Raw genomic sequence first — 206 nt, 5'->3', positions numbered from 1 at the left:
TATTCCATCACTCTTTCTAATGTCTACGATAGATCATTGAATACAATCTGCATATCAGAAAATATCAAGAAGTGAAGATCGAGATGCGTTAAACTTCATTTTTATTAAGAGTAATTAGTGTTGATTCGGTGAGTCGTTGATGTGATGGAATGGGATGACGTGTACAAGTGAAAAATACGAATAAAAAGATGTGTACGTACATAAAT

This window comes from Penaeus monodon, chromosome 20 (genome assembly GCF_015228065.2).
Source record: "Penaeus monodon isolate SGIC_2016 chromosome 20, NSTDA_Pmon_1, whole genome shotgun sequence".
NCBI classification, from domain to species: Eukaryota; Metazoa; Arthropoda; class Malacostraca; order Decapoda; family Penaeidae; genus Penaeus; species Penaeus monodon.
This window is presented reverse-complemented; position numbering follows the sequence as displayed.